The sequence below is a fragment of the Muscardinus avellanarius genome, assembly GCF_963383645.1.
Source record: "Muscardinus avellanarius genome assembly, chromosome: 19".
NCBI lineage: Eukaryota > Metazoa > Chordata > Mammalia > Rodentia > Gliridae > Muscardinus > Muscardinus avellanarius.
In genome coordinates, this window is record NC_137805.1 from 47,179,650 (window position 1) to 47,191,633 (window position 11,984).

Genomic DNA, 11,984 nt, shown 5'->3' on the forward strand with positions numbered 1-11,984 from the left:
GAGGTGAACTCTGACCCTTTCCCACAGACTGGGGTCCAGCATGTGACTCAGGGGTGGGCAACAACACTAGGAGCAGGTCAGGCATGTTCAAATGCAACATGGCAGACGGAGAGGTACGTGGCACCCCCAATTAGACTCAGAGGAGGCTCAGGACTCCCCTGCAGACCCAGCCAGGAAGCTGAAGCTGATGCCATTCATTTTCTCTAGGCTGACACCGCAGAGATATTTCATAGCATCTAATAAATGTTAATTGCATTAATTAAACCTTACAATGCAGGGCAGGACAGGGGGGTCAGTGGGTATGATGGGGTGAGTGGGTGGAAGGGAGGCATCTCTATCTCACCTCCAGACCCCCCCAGGGCAAAGTAAATGGGAGAGGTTGAAAGTATTTCCACCACCACCACCACCACCCCACCACCCCCACCCCCGCACGCTTAAAAAAATCCCTTAGCTGGGCTCCTTGGCTTGTGCCTATATTCTCAGTAATTGGGAGGCTTTGACAGGAAAATCACATTCCAGGCCAGTTTGTGTAACTTAGCAAAACCTCATTTTTTTGGGTGGTACTAGGGATGAAAATCAGAGGTATTCTACCTCTGAGCTAAACCTCCAACCCTATTTTTTTTTTGTGGTATTGGGGATGAAACCCAAGGTCTTTCTACTTCCAGGCTATACTCACAGACCTATTTTATATTTGGAAACAGGGTCTCACTAAGCTACTGAGAGCCTCACTAAGTAGCTGAGGCTGGCTTCGAACCTGTGTGATCCTCCTGTCTCAGCCTACCAAACGTGGGGATTACAAGTGTGTGCCACCTCGCCCGGTTATTTATTCTTTATTTTAAAACAGGGTTTCACTGCATTGCAAAGGGCCTTACTAAGTAGCTGAGGCTGTCCAGGAACCTCAATCCTCCTTGATGCCACCACGCCCAGCTTCAAAACCCCGTTTCAAAATAAAAAGGGCTGCCGGGCATGGTGGCGCATGCTTGTAATCCCCGCACTTGGGAGGCTGAGACAGGAGGATCGCACAGGTTCGAAACCAGCCCCAGCTACTTAGTGAGGCTCTCAGCAACTTAGTGAGACCCTGTTTACAAATAAGATATAAAATGGGTCTGGGAGTATAGCCCAGAGGTAGAAAGCCTTTGGGTTCCACCCCCAGTACCACCAAAAATAAAAAAAGTAAAAGAGCTGAGGGTGTAATTCAGTGGTAGAATACCCCGAATTCAATCTCCAGTACTACAAGAAAAAAAGATCCTTAAGTGCTCAGCCTGTGGCAGGGAAACCTACATACACTTCAGAATTCTCTTGAACTGGTCTTTCTTAGCTGTTTGCACTACCCAGACTCCAGGAACAGGTGTGGATTGTTTTGTACGCACTTCCAATGCACCAAGCCACTTATCTGACAAATGAGACCACTGATGATCAGAGGAACAGATGCTGTGCCCAGGTGCACAGGCAGAACAAAGACACCTGATAAAGGACAATTCTTAAAAAGTATCTCAAGAAGGCAGCATGGTGGAGCATGCTTGTAAGCCCAGCACTTTGGTGGATGAGACAAGAGGATCACGGTTCGCGCAGAGCCTCAGCTACTTAGTGAGGCCCTCTGCAACTTAGTGAGGCCTGTTCTCAAAATAAAGAATAAAAAATAGGGCAGGGGGTGTAGCTTGGAGGTTGAATGCCTCTGGGTTCCATCCCCAGATCCACAAAAAAAAAAAAAAAAAGTATCTCCATGTAGTACAGAAGTTCAACTTACGTAAGAAAGTAAAATGCAGAGGGCGACCCTCAAGGTGTGGGGGAGCGGGGTGCCAAGAGACCCTAGGACAGCACAGCAAGCAGGGTAGGTAGAGACTAGGGCTGCTCCCTGGGTCTTAGCTCAGGTTCCTACCAAATTCCAGGAAGGATCTGACCTGGACAAGTCCTCCGTGGCTTTTTTCATCTGTGAGATGAAGTGACCCCAGCTGATTAAGAGAACCTCAAAACACAAAACACAGGCCTTGGAGACTATTCATCCTGCCACCCTCGCTTGCTCCACCTCAAGAAGGAGGCCAGCAGCATCCAACGGGCTAGGGTACCGCTCAATTGTCAGGGCTACCCTTTTTCCACAGATGGGAGGTCTATTTGGTGCTTCTCCTTCAACCTCCAGAATCATTCTCTGCCCATCAGCTAAGATTTCTGCTGAACTTTAGGAACCATGATAAGCACGTGAAAGTGAAGGTACGCAAGAGCTAGTGAAGGCAGAAGTGGTGGCACTTGCTTGTAATCCCAGGACTTGGGGGGCTGAGACAGGCGGATAGCAGGTTCAAGGACAAGGAGTGAAACTCTCAGAAACTTTCTGAGACCCTGTTTCAAAATAAAATTAAATATATATTGGGAACTGGGGGGATTGGAACCTTCCCAAAATCTCAGTACTTGGGAGGCTGAGACAGGAGGATCACAGGTTTCAGGACAGCCTCAATAAGACTCCATCAAACTAGCAAGACACTGTATCAAAGGAAAAAAAAGTAGGGGCTGGAAGTGTAACTTGTAGGTAAAACGCCCCTGGGTTTAGCCAGACATGGTAGCACGAGCTTGTAATCCCAGTACTTGGGAGGCTGGGACAGAAGGATTACACAGGTTCGAAACCAGCCTCACCTATTTAGTGAGGTTCTCAGCAACATAGTGAGACTTTTTCCAAATAAAATATAAAATAAGCCTGGTGTGGTACCACACACTTGTAATCCCAGCATTTGGGAAGCTGAGACAGGAAGATCACGGTTCGCAGACAGCCTCAGCTAATTAGTAAGGCCCTCTGCAACTCAGTGAGACCCTGTTTCAAAATAAAGAAAAATTGGGCAGGTGGTGTAGCTCGGAGGTCAAATGCCTCTCTGGGTTCCATCCCCAGACCGGCAAAAAAATAATAGGTCTAGGAGTGTAGCCCAGAGGTAGAAGGCCCCTAGGTTCCATCTCCACTACCACACACACACAAAAAATGCCCCTTGGTGCAATCCCTGGTACCATATGTATACATATATACATATATATGCATATAGGCATACATATAGGCATCTAGCCTAGCAAGCTGATTCCCTTCTTGGTGCCTTCAACATCTTCTCTAGGCTCAAATGCACCAGCTCCCACAAGGAAATGCCCACACAATCCAGTCATGAGACTAGGAGAAAGTGCTGGCTGCTGGCAACACCACCCAAGTGGTGGTCCTTTCTCCAGAAAAGGGAGGGCAGTGAAAGGCTGGGTGGCAATCCCAGCTCTGGCCCAAGTAGGCACACTTGCAGAAAAGAAAATGCTGCTTAGAGCCCAGGCTTTGTGAGGCTGAGCCAGGTTGATCACCTCAACTACTTAGTGAGGCCCTTTGCTACTCAGTGAGACCCTGTTTCTAAATAAAGAATAAAAATAGCGCTGGGGGTGTGTGGCTTGAAGGTAGAATGCCCCTGGGTTCCATCCCCAGTACCACAAAAATAAATAAATAAATAAATAAATAAATAAATAAATAAATAAATAAATAAATAAAATGTTGCTGCTTACCTAGGGTTAGGAGCTGTTATCCTCTCCCAGGAACCCTGGGCCAGCCTTTTCTGCAAACAATCTCCACCCAGGCTGAGCTGTGAACAAGACTAGGGCTTGCCAGAGAAGATGGAACAATGATACTGGGTTGTTTTTGTTTGTTTTTTGTAGAGGGATTGAACTCAGGGGTGTTCTTTCAAGCTACACCCAACCCCCTTTTTTTTGCAGGTCTGGGGATAGAACCCAGGGGCATTCACCCTGTCCTATTTTTTATTCTTTATTTTTAAACAGGGTCTGAAATGGAAGGATCACAGTTGGGAGTGGTGACACATGCTTGTAATCCCAGCATGTGGGAGGCTGAGAGGAGGATCGCACAGGTTCAAAGCCAGCCTCAGCTACTTAGTGAGGCTCTCAGCAACTTAGTAAGACCCTGTTCCCAAATAAAATATAAAATAGGTCTGGAGTATAGCCCGAAGGTAGAAGGCCCTGGATTTCATCCCCAGCACCAAAATATAAATAGATAAATAAATAAATAAATAAATAAATAAATAAATAACAAAAATAGGGCTGAGGGTATAACTCAAAGGTAGAATGAACCCCTAGGTTCAATCCCCAGTACCAATTCGTTTTTGAAACAGAGTGTTGTTTAATTGCTGAGCACCTCACTAAACTGCTGAAGCTGGCCTTAAACCTGTGATTCTCCCTGTCTCAGCCTCCTAATTATGATTACAAGCAGGCACCACATTGCCCAGCTTCTAACTTTTTGAGAAATATACTTGTAATTTCCTGCTCAAGTCCTAAAGACTACTGTTTTGGTTTTTGTTTTTGTTTTTTTGCAGTACTGGGGATGGAACCCAGGACCATTCTACCTCCAAGCTACACTCCCAGTGCTATTTATCCTTTCGTTGTAAAAAGGTTTCACTGAATTGTAGAGGGCCTAAGTAGCTGAGGTTGTCAGTCTCCCAAATGCTGGGATAAAGTGTGCCACTTGTAATCCCACTTGTATTTTTTTTTCCTATGAGACAGGGTTATCCAAATTCAGCAAGCTGAATTTCAAGCATTGAGAACTTCCCATCCCTGCCTCAGGCTTCAGAGTAGTTCAGACTGTAGGTATGTGTCACCATTGAAACCTCTATTGTTTTATTTTTATTTATTTATTTATTTATTTTTGTGGTTCTGGGGATGGAACTCAGGGACATTTGACCTATGAGCTACACCCCCTGCTCTATTTTATATACTTTATTTTGAGACAGGGTCTGACTAAGCTGCAGAGGGCCTCACTAAGTAGCTAAGGCTGTCTGCAAACCTTAATCCTCCAGTCTCACCTGGGTCTCAGCCTCCAGCTCCAGGAGCACCACCTCGCCTGGCTCCTATTGTTTTATTTTTAACACAGAGGTAGCCAGGTGTGATGGCGCACATTTTAATCTCAACACTTGGGAGGCTGAGACAGGAGGATCACACAAGGACAGCACAAATCCTAGGACAGCCTAGATGATGTACTCAGCAACCTAGCATGATCCTATTTCAAACTAAAAAATAAAATAGGGGTAGGGAGGTGGCTTAGATGTAAAAAAACTCTCCTGGGTTCAAATCCACTACCACATACAAAAAAAAAAAAACCACAGCAGGAGGAGATGGGTACATAGCTCAGTGTTAGAGCTCTTGCTTAGAATGCAGGACTTTGCTACTTGGGATGGAACCAGAGGCATTCTACCACCAAGCTACATCCCTAGCCTGAGCTTTTTTGCAGTACTGGGGATGGAACCCAATAGCATTCTACCTCTGCCTCCAGCCCTATTTTATCTTTATTTCAAAACAGGGTCCCACTGGTTAAGCTACTAAGGCTGTCCACGAACCACAATCCTCTGGTCTCCGCCTCCCAAATGTTGGGATTATACAAGCATGTGCCACCATGTCTGGCTGTCCTAGCCTGATTTTTTATCTCTTTTATCTGAAAACAGGGTCTCACTAGGTTGCTAAGAGCCTCACTAAGTTGCTGAGACTGGCTCTGAACCTGCAATCTTACTGTCTCAGGGAAGATTAGGTTTAATATTCAGCAACAACAAACAAAAAAACCAAAGGCTTTTTTCTGGGCTCTGGATTGATCTCAGGGACTATTTTATAGAGAATCTTCAATATGTGGCTTCTGAACCTACACAATGGTCTTTGAACAATATTTAATTTATTTTTTATTTTTTATTTTTGGTGGTACTGGAGGTGGAACCCAGAGGCTTTCTACCTCCGAGCTATACTCCCAGACCTATTTTATAATTTATTTGGAAACGGGGGTCTCACTAAGTTGCTGAGAGCCTCACTAAGTAGCTGAGGCTGGCTTCGAACACGTGCGATCCTCCTGTCTCAGCCTCCCAAGCGCGGGGATTAGGAGCGTGCGCCACCACTCCTGGCTCTTGGAATATTTAGAAACCAAGCATGGTGGCTCATGCCTGTAACTCCAAGTACAAGGGCACCGTAGACAGAACTGCAGGTTGGTGCCTACCCTCAGCAGCATAACAAGGCTCTCAGCAATAAGTCAAACTTTGTTACCAAATAAAAATTTAAAAACAAGCTGGGCGTGGTGGCACACGATTGTAATCCCAGTATTTGGGAGGCTGAGACCGGAGGATCGCGGTTCGTGGACAGCCTCAGCTACTTAGTGAGGCCCTCTGCAACTCAGTGAGACCCGGTTTCAAAATAAAGAATAAAAAACAGGGCAGGGGGTGTAGCTCAGAGGTCGAATGCCCCTGGGTACCATCTCCACGCCTGCAAAATAAAAAAAAAATTAAAATAAATAAAAAATAAGGCCGGGCGTGGTGGCCCATGCTTGTAATCCCAACATTTTGGGAGGCTGAGACCGAACGATCCACGTTTGTGGACAGCCTCAGTTACTTAGTGAGGCGCTCCTCAACTCAGTGAGACCCTGTTTCAAAATAAAGAATGGGGTGTAGCTCGGAGGTCAAATGCCTCTGGGTTCCATCCCCAGACCAACACACACACAAAAAAAATTTCTTTAATTAGGGTAAGGGTAGAATACCTTGGAAAGTAGAATGGCCCTTGGTTCAATCCTAAGCATCACAAACACGCACAAACACACACACACAGAAAAGAAATGGCTTGGGCACCTATCTATCTCCAATGAATTTTATGAGTAAGTATCTAAAATTTGCTGAACTGCCAAGCATGTATAAATATTTTTTTGGAAACAAGGTCTCTTAAGCCAGAGAGGCTGGCCTCAAACCTGCCTGATCCCTGTCTCTGCCTCCCAAGCACTGGGATTACAAGTGTGTGCCACCACACCCAGCTCAAATACTTTTTAAAAATTCATTCTTAGGGTCCTAGGGATGGAACCCAGGGACATTCTACCTCAAACTATACCCCCAGTCCTATTTTTATTCTTTATTTTGAAATAGGGTCTCACTGTGTTGCAAAGGGTCTAAGTACCTGAGGCTGACCTTGAACCGCAATCCTCCTGTCTCAGACTCCCAAGTGCTGTGATTACAAGCCTGCGCAGCGCCTGGCTTCCCTAGCCCTATTTTTTATTATCTTTTTTTTGCAGGTCTGGGGATGGAACCCAGAGGCATTTGACCTCCGAGCTACACCCCTTGCCCAATTTTTTATTCTTTATTTTGAAACAGGGTCCCACTGAGTTGCAGAGGGCCTCACTAAGTAGCTGAGGCTGTCTGCGAACCGCGATCCTCCGGTCTCAGCCTCCCAAATGCTGGGATTACAAACATGCGCCACCACGCCCGGCTTTTATTCTTTATTTTGAAACAGGGTCTCACTGAGTTACAAAGGGCCTCACTAAATAGCTGAGGACGTCCACAAACCCAGATCCTCCTGTCTCAGCCTCCCTAATACTGGGATTACAAGCCATGCCCAGCTTCATATATTAAATTTCAAAATAAAAAAAAAGCCGGGAATGGTATCCCAGTACTTGAGAGACTAGGACAGGTGGATAACAGGTTGAAGGGCAGCCTCAGTAACTTGGTGAGGCCTGTTTCCAAATAGAAATAAAAAGCCACGCTAGTGGCATGTACTGGTAATCCCAGTACACACACAAAAAAAGGAGCCTGGTGGCACATAGTTATAATCACAGTACTTGGGAGGCTGAGACAGGTGGATCACAGGTTCCATGCCAACCTCAACAAATAGTGAGATTTTCATCTACCTAGCGAGATGCTGGTTCAAAGTAAAAATAAACTAGGGATGAGGATGTTCCTCAAAGGTAGGATGTTCCTGGGTTCAATCCCCAGTACCACAAAAAAGATGTAGCTCAGAAGTAGAGTGTCCCTGATGCAGTTGTCAGTAATAAAAGGTTAAAAACAAAATAGAACTGGGGTAAAATTCAATTCTTGGTACCACAATAAAGGGTAGGTAGAATGAGCTTCTCCCAGACTGAGCAAGGACTATCTCAGGTGAAATTAGAAATGATGTCCACAAGAGCCGGGCGTGGTGGTGCACGCTTGTAATCCCAGCATTCGGGAGGCTGAGACCTGGAGGATCACGGTTCGCGGACAGCCTCAGCTACTTAGTGAGGCCCTCTGCAACTCAGTGAGACCCGGTTTCAAAATAAAGAATAAAAAATAGGGCAGGGGGTGTAGCTCAGAGGTCAAATGCCCCTGGGTTCCATCCCCAGACCCGCAAAAAAAAAAAAAAGAAAGAAATGATGTCCACACATGGAGGAAAGGAGGGGCATTCTACCTCCATTTTTTTTTTTTTTTGGTGGTACTGGGGTTCCTGGAAGCCCTTCTACCTCCGGGCTACACTCCCAGACCTATTTTTACATTTTTATTTGGAAACAGGGTCTCCTAAGCCAGCACGCGCGGCTGGCTTCAAACCTGCGCGATCCTCCTGTCTCTGCCTCCCAAGCTCAGGGATTACAAGTGTGCGCCACCACCCCCGGCTACCTCCATGTTTTAAAACAGGGTCTAGCTGGGTGTAGTGGCCTACACTTGTAATCTGAGCATTAGGGAGGCTGAAACCTGAAACAGTGAGGCCCCCTCAGCAACTTAGTGAGACTACTTCAAAATAAAGAATAAAAAATAGGGCAGGGGTGTAGCTCGGAGGTCGAATGTCCCTGGGTTCCATCCCCAGACCCACCAAAAAAAATTTTTTTAATGAAAAATAAAAGTTTCTAAATTACATAGGGCCACACTTAAGTAGCTGAGATCTGCCGGGAACCTGAATCTTCCAATCTCAGCCTCCCAAGTACTAGGATTACAAGCCTGCGCCACCATGCCCGGCTTGATACCCTGTTTGTAAATAATGAGCTGGGTGCTGTGCATGGTGGCACATGCTTGTAATCCCAGCATTTGGGAAGCTAAGGCAGGAGGATCAAGGTTCACAGCCAGCTTCAGCTAATTAGTGAGGTCCTTTGCAGCTGTTTCTAGAAGAAGAAAAAAAGCCAGGCATGGTGGCATTCTTGTAATCCCAAAATTTGGGAAGCTGAGACCAAGAGGATCAGGGTTCTACAACCTTAGCTACTTAATGAGACCCTGTTTCAAAATAAAGAATACAGCTGGGCATGGTGGCCACACTTGTATTCCCAGTGCTTGGGAGGCTGAGACAGGAGGATCACATAGGTTGGAAGCCAGCCTCAGCTACTGAGTAAGGCTCTCAGCAACTTAGTGAGACCCTGTTTCCAAATATAAAATAGGTCTGGGAGTATAGCCTGGAGGTAGAAAAGCCCCTGGGTTCCACCCCCAGTACCACAAAATATTTTTGAAAATTTATAAAAATAAAGAATACAAAATAGGGCAGGGGGTGTAGCTTGGAGGTCGGGAATGCCCCTGGGCCCAATCCCCAGACCAACAAGAAAAAATAATAATAGGGCTGGGGGTGTAGCGGAGCTAAAATGCCCCTCAGTTCCATCCCTAGTACCACAAAAATTAAAAAGTTTAAAAAAAATAGGGTTGGGGGTGTAGCTCGCAGACAGAATGTCCCTTGGTTCCATCCCCGGTACTGCTAAGCAAAGGATAAAAAAAAGAGGGTTGGAGGCAGAACGCTTCCGGGTTCCATCCCCACTACCACAAAAAAAAAAAAAGAAGCCGAGGTGATGTCACAGGCTTGTAATCCCGGCTTTTGGGAGGCTGTAAGACCTTTGCGACTCAGTGAGACCCTGTTTCAAAATGAAGAATGAAGCTGGGTGTGGTGGCACACGCTAGCTATTAATCCCCGTGCTTGGGAGGCTGAGACAGGAGGATCGCGCAGGTTCGAAGCCAGCCTCAGCTACTTCGTGAGGCTTTCAGCAACTTAGTGAGTCTATTTCCAAATAAAATATTAAAAAATAGGGCTGGGAGTATAGCCCGGAGGTAGAAAGCCTCTGGGTTCCACCCCCAGTACTACCAAAAACAACAACAAAAAAAGAATGAATGGTTCCGCCCCCAGTACTATCAAAAACAAAAATGAATAAAAAATAGGGCCGAGGGTGTAACTTTTGGGTAGAATACCCTGGGTTCCATCCCAAAATAAAATGTATCCGCTACTTAGTGAGGCTCTCAGCAACTGAGACCCTGTTTCCAAATAAAATATAAAAGAGGTCTGGGAGTGTAGCCTGGAAGTAGAAAGCCCCTGGGTTCCATCCCCAGTACCACAAAAATAAATAAATAAATAAATAAATAAATAAATAAATAAATAATTGGGCTGGGCATGACTTGGAGGTAAAATGCCCTGGGTTCCCCAGTACTACAAAAAAATGAATGAAAAACAAGGCCGGGTTTGTAGGTTGGAGGCAGAATGCAAAGGGGGAGGTGGGAAGCTGCGAATGTAACTCAGTGGTAGAGCGCCTCTAGGTTCAAGCCCCAGTACCCCACACACAAAGTTAAATTATGCACCACCCTGCCAGAGTTCATCCTGACACAGTCTGAAATTAGAGTTCCTATTTCACATATGTAATAACTAATGCAGAGAAGGTAAAAGGACTCATTGAAACAGGATTTACATCCTCACCTACAAAGGGCAGCCCACTTTGCCTTCGTGCTAATTATGCTAACAATGGGAAATGTTCATCAACTGAGAACTATATAATCCTATAAAATAGCTCAATCTGGGCTGGGGGTGTAGCTCAGGGGTGGAGTCATGGCCTGACATGCACAAGGCCCTGGGTTTCATCCCCAGCATTGCAAAAAAAGAAAGAAATAAAAAAGATATCATCTCCACTCTGGCAAAAACAAATCTACACCTGGGGCTTCCAAGGGGTCAGCAAACAACAGCCATTGCAGAGCTGGGGAGGGTGGAAGATTTGAGTCTACTTTCTGGTCCCGCTCAGAGTGGACGCCAGCATCTGTCTCCCTCAGTCACCATCAGCATCCACATCTGAGGCGGCGGTTCAAAGTTCACTCTCCCCTTAATTCCCTGTGATTCCTGCATCTCAGCCCGGAGGGAGAGGGCTCAGGGGCTCTGCCAGCTCTCGGAGGCGGAGGCACAGGCGGGGCGAGGACCGGGGCTGCGGCCACAGGTGAGCCTCGGGCAGGGAACCCGCGCGTCGGGCGCGCTCGGCACTTACCTGCGAGTCTGCGCGGCGCCGCGGCTCCCACTTTCTCCTCGGGCGAAGTCGGGCTCGCGCAGCCCCGGCCGGTCCCAGAGGCAGCGGATCCTCTTAGGGGTGGTGGCGGGCTTGGAAAGCGGCGTCAGCCTAGTCCGGGAAAGAAAGCTGTGAATGGGAAGTGAGCCGGGGCGGCGCGGCGCCTCCGGGCCAGGTGTGCGCGGGCAGCGGGCCCAAGCCGAGCCCTCCGCGGCCCCGCCGAGGCCCGGGAGCCGCCCTGCCAGGTCCGCGGCCCGGCGGCCCCGCGGGGCTCCCGGACGCCGGCCCCGAGCGCCCCGAGCGCGGCGCGGCTCCGCCCGGCCGGCCGGGAAGGCGGGCCGGGCCGGGCCGGGTCGGGGTCCCCGCCCGGCGCCTCCGCCCGCGGCTCACCTGGACCGGTCGGCGCGCGCGCTCGGCCTCCTCGGCGGGCCGCGGCCGGGCGGGCGGGGGTCCACGCGGCGGCGGCGCGGAGGCGGCTGCGGCCGGAGAGCCGCCCGCGGCCCTTGTACCCGCGGCCCTCGCCCCGCCCCGGGGCCGCCCCCGCCGCAGCCACTCACAGCCCGGCCGGCGCCGCCGACGAGGGAAATTTGAAATGGCCCGGCGCCCCCGCCCGCCCGCCCGCCGGCCCAGGCTGCGCCCCGCCCGCCCGGCCACCGGAGCCCCGGGCCCGCGCGCCGGCCGGTCCGGCCTCCGTCCAGCCAGGCCTTTGTCAGCCATCTTGAGGGGCCCGGGCCGCAGGGCGCCGCCGCCGGCCCTGAGCGGCGTTGAACCCTTCGAAATGGCCCTTCTAGTATTTATTGCTTGTGGTATTTATTTCATGGTCCATCTGCTCATCGTCTGCCTCTCCATATTAGACTGCAGACAGGATCGATACACATGTGTTAAGCATATGACTGATTAGCGGGGCTGCTGGCAGGCTTGTCATCCCAGCGCCTGGGAGGCGGAGACAGGCGATCACAGGTTCACGGCCAGC